A 10,407-nucleotide genomic window follows, 5' to 3' on the forward strand; every position below is an offset into this window, starting at 1 on the left:
TTCTCATTCAATTAGGTATAGCACTTATCCTATACTCTGTTCAGATAAAGGCACCATTCTGGATTTTGTGTTACAAATAAATGTTGGCATCCCCAGAAATGTGAAACCCAACAGACTCATGTTGGACTCTGCTTGATTTGCAAATGAGCTAGAAACAGACTTTAGCTGTGGTTGTCTTTGTACACAGATTCATTCTATTTATCTCTGAACAAGCAGTATTTTACAGTAAGACACACGTCTTAGAAGGCAACATTTGAGTCTTTTGACTGCTAATACAGGCCATTTTGTCCCACCAAATCTTACCAATTAATAATTCTTGAAGAATGCAGTTGCATCCATTCCCATTTTCAGATGTTCATAAAAGAACACACAACCAGCCATTCTACTATATTTTCATGACTTTAGATCTAATTTCTGAGCAGAATGAATCCACGTAGGGGTTCACAAAATTCTACACCATTGTGTACAAAGAACTTATTTTAAATATGCTGAACAAAAGAAACAAAGTTTATTTCAGGATCTTCTTGGATTGGATGCAGGTTCAAGAGGGTTGAACATACTCTCAATATTTCTCTAATCAGCTTAAGTACTGCATTTAAATCAAATCAGGAGTGTGCAACAGGTAATGTTTGTGGTATTTATGGTAATAAGGGAGAAAATCTGAAGTGGTTGAATGCAAATTTTTTTGTCTCTCTTTTGTCTTGACAGATTTTTAGATAACATTGAAACCAGGGGCTCGAACACACACAGCATCCTCCTGTTGGGGATCTTCCCGCACAGCCCGCTTTGAATGCTGCCATCCCTTAACTATTCTAAAGGCACCTGTACACTCACAAATAAAAAATCTGTCACGGCACGCTTGGAAATACCCCATCTCCACTTGTACAAGTTAACCTACGTTCAAAATATTTCTGTGTTTAAAATCGCTTAGCAGGGTTTACCAGATTTATAATCATTGGAGGCTCGCAGTCCAAAACCCTGGGTGCGCGTCAGGCTGAGTTATTGAGTGTTTATAGAAATCTGATCAAATGGACCATCACAAGCTGGGGGGAGCAGGGGCGGGGGTGGGGGGGCTCGGTGTTAAAGCAGACCATAAAGGCAGCTTTCCTCGCCTTACGGCTGCGGCATGAAGAGGGAGCTGTAGCTCTTTCCGAGGCGCAGCGCTGCCGAGTCAGCGCACCCAGCCCAGCCGAGCCGAGCGCCCCTCGCCCTCCGCTCGCCTCCATCCCCGCGCTCCTCCGCTCACACACTTACTCTTCCTTCTTTCTTTTTTTTTTTTTTTTTCTCCTCCTCTCCTTTTTTTTTTTTTATTCCTTTTTTTTTTTTTTTTTTTTTTTATCCCCGTGCCCCTGTGCCAGTTAATTTAAATGTATCTGTTCAAGTGGAGCTAATCCATGCAAATCAGAGGCACTGGCTCCCAGTGCTCGATTCACAAAGAGAACTCAGCTTCAGGAGGTCACTCGTTCACAGCTGCTCCTCCCATTATATTTTTCCCTTATTGCAGAACTACTGCATGTATACAGTGACTGAAAGGACTCAATTCACTGCAACTGCTGCCTGGCTTTACTTACAACTTTCTTTAAAGGGGGACTTACCTTCTATCACTCTTGCTAAGGTAGGAAGTCTGATTCTTCTAAAGACGTGTAATGCCTCCAGTGTTTGCTCTTTATCAGATCCCACTATAATGATGTATATTGTTGTCAGAATTAGGTCCTAATAGATTTGCACCAGGTGCCTGATGCTTTTATTACTTGTGTGTATAGATACAACTGTTTAAACAGCTCATTTACTGTTTATTTAGCCAGCTATGTGTCCTCTACCCCCTGGTTCTCTTTTCCCTTACATAATGGCAGGTAGGCTCTCAGTGCAGCAGCTTTCTAATCTACAAATGTAATCTGCAGCCAAGTTTGTATTCTCTTTTAAAAATGTTTTCTAATGTCTATGTAAGTAAATGCAGTGAACTGTATCCCCCCAAAAGAAAACAAGAGAGCCTTTTGGCCTGAAACCTTATTAAGGGGCTATCTCTGGAGCAGAACAAACTGTTGAAAGGTTTGAAACAAAAATAAAAAGGTCACCTTTTACTTTGCAGTGTTGTAAACAAGGAAACTCCAAGCCTCACTGCAAATGGGCCTGTCATAAATTTAGACCACAAGATAAACATATAGTTAATAGAATTACCAGCAGAAGTGATGAAATGGAACACTCACTACTCTGTGTTAATATTTGTTGTTTAGAAAGGTTGGAGAGGCAGTGCTTGCCCTGCAAACAAAGTGCAACTCTGAAACAACTACTTGAATGTGATTCCTAAGAAACTCCTTAAGAAAAGTCATTCACTACATCATTAGCTACATTCTAATTTTGAGCATACATCACTTGAAATATTGAACTAATACATCTGACAGCACACACTGGTTTTATGAAAGCAGACAGTAAATCTTGCATTTATTAATATATATTTCTTTGACTACATTGTCAGAATTCAGGGCTGAAAATAGTTATATAACTAACTATATAAACAACTTTAGATATGTTAAATCACAAGTAATGAATTCAAAGACTAATATATTGCAAAAATTAGAATTTTTCTGACTTGTACTTGTCCCACAGTAAAGTTCTTGTTTGTTGTTTTGCACAGCTGGATTTAAAAAATGACAGCAATTAGATTTGGAGCCACCCTGCTTTTGGATAACTTGCTATCTAGCATAGGCAAGTTAATCAAATAACAGTTCTGTGAGGCTTCAAACAGAGTTCAAAATGAAAATTTAGTTAACCAGCCAGGACACAGAGATATTCCCAAACATATCCTGTCTAATTTCTTCAAGAACATTTGGGTCATACGTTTTCATTTTATGTTTCTGGATTAGATATTTTTACTAAAAATGCTTTAGGAGAGTATTTGCTCACTATATTAAGTATCTCAGTGCCTAAAATCTTTTCTCTTTGATACACAGCCTGTTTTTTGAACAAAAAATGCATTCTGATTTTGGAGTACAGTACAAACCTAGAGAGCCTTGTCATTGTTAGCATAAAGAAGACATCTACACAAGTATTACTGTGCAGAGGGCAATCTTTCTTTCTCTGGCATTTGTAAGGTTACTGTACATAGAATTTAGCAGATAAATATCTTTTGCTTCATGGCATTTTGGAGATCCTATTGGTATGCAGGTTACCCTGTGAGGATGGCAACTGAAAAAAAGAAATATGTTTTATAGCAGTGTGTAATAAAAGCCCTTCACAATGATGTAAGTGGAGTCTGACCTTTCTTTCTTATCCTGTAATTAGAATTTTTATTAACTCTTTCAAGCGCAGAGTTTTTTGAATAAATTAATGTTACAGAGAACAAGCACATACAATGTGGAGGAAAAAACATGTATTTTTAATTTATGAGTTTTAAAAGTAAAATTTGAGAATCCTTTCTAGACAGAAAAAAAGACTTCCCAGAAACTCAACTATCTCCACACAAAGAAATTTTGATTTACAGAAAAGAAGCATTTGATGCCAGCATCCTGCCTCCCCAGAATGAAAAAAAAAAAAAAAAAAAAAAAATAGAAAACAAAAAAGAAGGGGAAAAAAGAAAGCATTTCTAAAAAAATACTTCTTTCATTCTGTGAAAGAGAGGGGAAATGCATTTTGGAGAAGTGAGCTGAACATAAGGAAAGACATTAAGGATCTTTTGTCTGACTGAATCTCTGGCCAGGGTAAAGTTGGGAAGTAAAGGTGATCCCTGTGGAGTTTAGCAATATACAGAGATGAGATTAGATAAGTCACCACTGGAGATATGAAAAAGGCCTTTCCAAGGAAGATTTTTTGTAAGTGGATTAAAATATTGTTGGAGCAGACAGCTATTTCCTGATTCTTTTCCATCTTTTACTCAATGACCAATGTCTCACAGGGAAAAAAGTGGTCCTTAGTGAGTCATCAGCAGCATTTCATACAGTTACTGCCAAATTATGTACTCAAGTTTCCTTTAAGTTCACCAAGTTTACTTGACACAGCTCAGCTTAATTCTTTGATACACCGAAGAAAATGAGATGAAACCAGGCTGAGATGAAATATAATTGAGGCTTCTGAACATATTTTCAGTAAACTCTCAAAGGAGTGAAACCCTGTGTTTCATTTAAGGATAATTTATGCTATGGAGTTTTCTAGAGAATATTGCCAGAGACTTTTTGCAGCCAGTTCCTTTTTTCCATTGGTTTGGTTTCCTCCTCTGCCTCTGCGAACCTGCCATTGCTGTAGTAACTCAGTCAAACTTCTCTTCCAGAAAAGTTACCTGATGCTCTGCTGTATGTGTCTTGCAGCAGGTCTATGGGACACAGTAAACCTGTAGCTGTGCCTAATGCAGGGCTCTTACTCCCATCAGGCTCTTTTCTGCTGGTTTTACCTCTTAAAGCATGCTTTAGAGATTGTTATTAAACTCCATCCGAATCCGACTTCTCAAGCGCCTTGTTTACAACTTGAAGCTAAACATTTTAAATGTATTCTGGGGGGGTGGGGGGCGGGGGGGGGAAGGGAATCCTAAAAAAGTAAGTTGTAGAGCTTTTGACAAAACACATGGCTAAAAATAGAAAACTTAATTGTCAACAAAGTCCTCAAGGATTTGTTATTAGCATTTTCTATAATTACGTAGAAAGACTGTGTTCCCCACAGCTTCTCATCAAATTACGTACACAATTATATCATATTCTCCTTTTTTATTATTGCCTTGTGCTGTACATTATTAAAATGTAATATTGCAGAGTACAGGCATTGCATATCTTTTGTAGATAGTGTGCTTATACTTCTAGGGGTTAAAAGCTGAATCAGATCTATAACTTGCCTACTGACAGCCTTTGAAGTTGCTCTTTATTTAGTTATTTATTTATTTGGTTGGTTGGTTGTTTTTTATTTATTTATTTTAGTCTAAAGATTTGGATTGACAACCTTTAATATGTTTGGAATTCTTCAGCAGATGTAAAATGCTTGGTAATGACTGAAGTTAACCTGAGGCTTTATATATCCATCTTCCCCAGGAACTGCACTGAAGCTTTAGTAAGAGTTTAGAATTTTATGCAAACAACTATTCTCATGAGAACTTCTCAACTTTCTGTCCTATCTTACTCTCTTTATAATTTCTAGAGGTGTTTTAAGTCTAGTTGAACCCTTTTGCTTCCTTCTCTCCCAAATACCTGTTCTGGGAGTCTACATGAAAATTTTCACAGATGAAATGCACCAAAAGAGAAGCTGATAAAAAGAAAATAAGTGGAGTGGAAATGAATCTTTAAATGGCAAGTCTGTGAAACACTGAACATGGTTATCTGACATTATGTCAGTGAGTGTTATCTCTTGAGGAGAAATGAGCAAGGGCAGTCCACACAGGAAAAGTAATTGTTGCTTCACTTCTGTCTGTTTATTTGGGATAGCTTGAACTGCCTCCCACTTTTTTATTTTTCTCAGTGTGAAAAGATTAGGTATTAGAAATGCAGCCAGTAGGCATCTGACTCAAAAGCAATGCTCATTTGACCTTTGGACACAAGATACCTAATGCAAATGAAAATCCAACCAACCTCAAAAATCACTGAGTACAAGAAATACACAGAATGTGGGTCAGTAGAAATTCAACACTTTTAAAAATGAAAATAAAATAAACTACTGAAATCACTTGGTCAGATTAACATTTATTTCTCCATTCCACATCATGGAAGTATGAGATGCTGCATTTTTGTCCAGTTTACCTGAGGCAAAATATCTGTGACAAAATTCTGGATTAGTTTTAACAACTGCAACTGGGGAAAAGGAGGGTAAAAGATCCTTAACCTACCTGTCAAAAGCCAGGTTTTATAGGACACAAGGAGTACATAGGAATTAAGATGCATTTAAATTGTGTGATGTTGCCACTTCTTTGTTCAGAGATTACACTGGTCATGTAAGGAACTTCATCCTTCCCACTGTTTTAGTTGGGCTGTTTTAGTTGGGGGTCTGGTTGGTTTTTTATCATTAGGGCGAAAGGCATGTGAAAATGCATGAGTGTGAATGGATTAAAAATCTCTCACTCACTAGACACTATTTCTTACTTCTCTTCCTGCCAAGTTAAGAAGGAAGAAGGCAGAAAAGACAGAATTTATTCCATATGAGACAAAGGACTGAGAGAGGGATACAGGTTCTGTCTCTGGAGAAATAAGACTAGTCACAACAGGCCTCTGGAGCCAGGAGTTTGATATCTGACTTGTCCCTGCAGAAAAGTCTATGACTTAGAAATTGTGCTCTAAGGAAAAAGATGAAATACTTGTTAAAGTCAAGTAACAGTCCCCATGCAATTTTTGTTCCTTGTCTTTGCCATGGCTACATTACATGAGTTCACAGAGCAGTAATAGTCAGTTGGCAACCTAAAATTTAAAAAAAGGAAGAAATGTCACTATTTTCTCCAGCGAACCTGAGAGTGTATCATTCCTGTTACCCTTATAGCTAAGGCAAGAATTGCTTACCTGGAGGAAGGTATATATATTACATATACATAGATATACATAGACATATATACATATAGATACACACACAGAGGGGATGTATGTTTAGCTTTTCTTATCAAAATTTCATTGCCCATGTTGAGAACAAACTTGATCGCTGCAGAAAGAGCTAGGTGAGTGAGCAGGCAGGTTGGAAGGGAGGATCTACAGGCATCCCATGTTCAAGTGACTTTGTTCCATATTTCCTCCATAGATTCAGAAGTATCTGTTTTACCTGTCCAGTGAGTAATGTGTAACCTGGTGCCTCCTTTCTCAAGGAAGAGATTGTCAACAAAGAGATGTCCAAATGCTAAAGATAAGTGTTGAGCCTGCTAGAAATCTGTGTAGACATTGCTTGCTGGTTTCCCAAAGCCCACCTGCCAACCCCAAAAATATGTCTATAAATAGCAAGATCAAAAATGTTTCGCAATTTCATGCCATATGGCAAGTTTTTATGTGAACCTAGCAGGACAGACAGATAGAGAGGCACTGGAGAACATTGAGGTAACATGAGGGACAGCCAAAGGACATTACAGAAGACTACTTAAAATTACAAGACGTGGTTCACAGTCAGAACATTGGGGTTTCATTTATATAGAAAATGCATTAAGAGATTATGAAAAAAAACAAATACAGCATGCCATTTCTGGGGATTTTTGTGTTGTTTGCCATGGATGTTTTCTCTAACCTTGCAGTCTCTTCACCAGGCTTCCCTCTATCCTCTGCACAAAAAACCCCACCAAAAATATATCACAAAACCTGTTTAATTTCATACAAAAGATTATACTAAGTGTGCTTTTAATGTAATGATGTCAGTGGTGGATGATAACATGTATTAGGTAGCGCAAACTGCTGATTATCTGTCAGGATAAATCTGTTTATTTCAGAAATAGCAGTCTGACAACCCCCTGTTGTTAATCATGAAAGTACATGCTAATGCCAGGTACTGTTTGGTTGGAGCCTCTCAGAGGAATGTGTTTGTTAGATTTGTGCTTTGACAGTCTTTACACTGAGTTTTGCAAATTTTCTGTATATTTTTTTTTCACATATTTTTTAATACAGAGGCTAGAACAAAGCTGCTGATCTACAACTTAGGTTCACAGCAATTCAGAGGAAGGAATGACTTGTGAAAAGAGAGAGTAGATTATAGGATTACACAGTAGTTCAGACTGTGCCCATTGTGTGTTCATCTGTAGTAATTTCAGTGCAGACCCATTAGTGATGAGCAGAAAAAAAGCAAAACCAAAGTTAGGGAATTCTTTTTGCCCGCAGAATCACTCCTCCTAAATTTGTTTATTTATTTTTCAGCATTTACAGCAATTCCTAATTATATCCTGAACTAAAAAGACCATCTCCATATGATGCTCATACCATTCCTTCTTAATGAGGTAAATGGCAAAGTGAACCAGACAGCTTTTATAATATTATGAATTTGACCCAGATTTTGTGTTGTAGAAAATTGCTATTATGTATTTTGAGTTAATCATAAATTGAATACTGAGGTACAGTTTGTCAAACCTTAGGTGAAAAGGTATTTTATCTGACTTTATTGCATTTTGATCATTTCATGAATGCCATAAAATGCTGGATAGCATAATAAAAAATGTTATTCATATTGACATTTCAGGATTCAAAATAGAATCAGAGAAAGTCTAAACAGTCCTCAGTATTTCTGCAGCTGGTCCTCCAAAACCATCTGAGTTCTGACTAATTCACTTTTTCTCCCCATATACTCTCAATTGGTGCTAATATAAACATCTCTCTCTAAAGCAATTTCTCCCTGGAAGATTATGCACATCTTCATCTTAATTCAGAATTTACATGTGTACTTTGCATATTTTTGCATCAGTATGTGTGTTTTAAATTAGATAAAGGTCACTGTCATTCATAATCAAGAAGAAGGTGCATAAAAGGTCAGGATTCAATAAAAAAACTGATTAGATGTAGAGGTTTGTTCATATGATTCAGTATATCATTGGATAAGTGGAAATCATGAGTCAACAAATTAACCTTGGTATAATGGGTTACTTGCTTCATTAGGATCAGAAATGAGATTCACAATTTTTTTTCCAATATACTCCTTGTTTGTTGCTGTAATAAGAAGAAATACTATGGTGCTAGTAGTTACATAACTGAGTACTTTTATGATTTAATTTGGCTTAAAATGTGACACTTCTAATGACAAAGTGTCATTTCTAATAAATTACAATTCTAATGTGAAAAAAGGAACTGAGGCACCAAATACATTGGCTGTGCATACAAATATCGGTGGAATAAAAAATTACCCACTGTAAAAATAGAGAAGTTAATATAAAATAATGGTTCGTATGTTTCATATAGGCTTTAGCTTGGGCAAATAAAAGAATCTGTGATGAGTCGGGCTTTCAAAATCTAGTGTCAAGAGGAAGTCCAGGTGCAAGTGAGCCTGAACCAAGGGCGAGGATAAGCTTGTGCTCCACATTGTTGATTCTGCCACAAACTTTTCACCTATTCTTGGGTAAATCACCAGCATTGACCATACGGCCACTCACATCTACAAAAAATGAAAAATAGTAGCAAGGCTTATATTCTTGTGTCTGCAGACATGGGGTGACCAGGAGGGCTAAGATTTTAGGATTTCCACCACTGCTCTATTTGTTAGAAAATATTCCTGGTCATTTTCTTCAGTCAAACTGGCAAAGCTAGGAATCTGCACTAGAAAACATCTGAGGATTCTTCACAAATATTCTCCAGCATAGATAAGAAATATCAGAAGTACAAGACCCTACTTACAAAAAAATCTGGCCTAGGAAAGACAGCATCAACTATACAAAATGATAATGCTATATATTCTAAACTTTGGACTGTATGAACTTGGTGCAGTTTTTATGACTCCACTATAAGATTTCCAAACAGTTTTTTTGGGGTTTTTTTTGCCATGGTCTTTTGGATTTGGGGGTTGGTTTTCGAGTGCTTTTTCTTTTTGTCTGGAAATTATTGTAACTATTTCAAGCTCTACCATAGCAGAATGGTCTATTAGAAAATCAACATTACAATTAAAATAGTTATACATGTCAGTGTTTCAGACATTGTGTATTTCTGTGAGCTTTCCTCATGTCTGTGTGGAATAAATATCAAGTTACTACTTGTTCATTTTTTTTCCCTTGGGCAGCATTCTGTACCTATTAAATCCTAAGTATGAAAGAAAATTAGACTTGCCTGTTACCACTATAAACTTACACCCAATGGTTTTTAAATAACATGTAGGTAATCTCCCTTCTCTAAACATAGAGAATTGGAGTTGCTCATAATTAAAGCTGCAAGCATCACAATACAAGCTGACCCTTTTCTGATGTTCATAGGCCTCGTTCTCTCACAAAATGCAATGGAAATACACTGAACCATAGAGAATTTTCTTTATTTACAATATTGTTTACATTTTATGCAATTTTAGTACAGCCATAGCTTTACTCTGTTATTTCATCCTTTGAAAGTCAGCTGGGTATGAGTAGGACTTTCAGCTGGGGCTTAGCCGTGAGATTGTAGGATCCGTTCCTGATCATTAAAAGGATGAAACAATTCTTTCTAATAACCTGGCTTAGCTTCCTGTAACTCCCAACTTCCATTACTTCTCCTTCATAGATTTCTAAGCCGAAGGTATTAGACTGCTTCCCACCTTACAGAGTTCTACTGTGGGCAAACTGCTGATGTATGCTGGCCTTGGAAGTACCACCAAGGACAGAACCAGCATAGAGGCTGTACCTCCATGAGGGGGTACATAAATTATGAGTGCACTCTTGAAGGAAATTCCCCCTTCCTCACAAAGCACTGAGCTGCAGTCCAGAGATAAAATAGCCTTGTTCCTTCTGGATATCACTAAGCTAGAGGATGTGCTTCAGGATTGCCTCTGGTGGGACCTGAGCAGTCATGGGCATTTGAACCACAG

The 10,407-nt window shown here is 37.1% G+C and overlaps 1 long non-coding RNA gene across 1 annotated transcript; it reads left to right on the forward strand.

Moving 5' to 3' along the window:
- Nucleotides 1–986: 986 nt before the first annotated feature.
- Nucleotides 987–10,174, forward strand: LOC310913040. The gene is made up of 3 exons (XR_014590758.1): nucleotides 987–1,615; nucleotides 7,800–7,870; nucleotides 10,104–10,174. It is a non-coding gene; the product is annotated as an uncharacterized lncRNA (long non-coding RNA).
- Nucleotides 10,175–10,407: the final 233 nt, after the last annotated feature.

Source organism: Zosterops lateralis (assembly GCF_965231275.1).
Source record: "Zosterops lateralis genome assembly, chromosome: 9".
Taxonomy (NCBI): Eukaryota; Metazoa; Chordata; class Aves; order Passeriformes; family Zosteropidae; genus Zosterops; species Zosterops lateralis.